At 31.5% G+C, this 311-nt stretch overlaps 1 protein-coding gene across 1 annotated transcript in view; it reads left to right on the top strand.

The window, feature by feature from the left end:
- The window catches only part of LOC119586919 (CAP-Gly domain-containing linker protein 1-like), a gene marked incomplete in the record, with an annotated part of 175,677 nt that overhangs the window by 54,877 nt on the left and 120,489 nt on the right, over positions 1 to 311 (top strand).

Raw genomic sequence — 311 nt, 5'->3', positions numbered from 1 at the left:
TTAGTAGATAGTTTACAAAGAAAATTGACTGCAGCATTTAGGCAAACCATGAGGTGAGTACTAAACTCGGTATAAAAGGCAGATATAATATTACCGTGGATTCTGCATTGGAAGAAAATTATTGTCCTTTTATTCTTTTACATTAGAGATTTTATTTGTAAATAGCATTATAAAGAAAGAGAGAAAAAAACGATAATAAATATGGCAAATGATAAGGTGAGTAGTATACTCGGTATAGAATTAGATATGGATAGTTGGGTCGTAACTTTGCCTGCGGAAAAAAGTAATAAATCGTAGTTGTGCTTTTAGCC

Source organism: Penaeus monodon, chromosome 22 (assembly GCF_015228065.2).
Source record: "Penaeus monodon isolate SGIC_2016 chromosome 22, NSTDA_Pmon_1, whole genome shotgun sequence".
Taxonomy (NCBI): domain Eukaryota; kingdom Metazoa; phylum Arthropoda; class Malacostraca; order Decapoda; family Penaeidae; genus Penaeus; species Penaeus monodon.
Note: the sequence above shows the minus strand (reverse complement) of the source record. Positions and strands in the feature narration are given on the sequence as shown.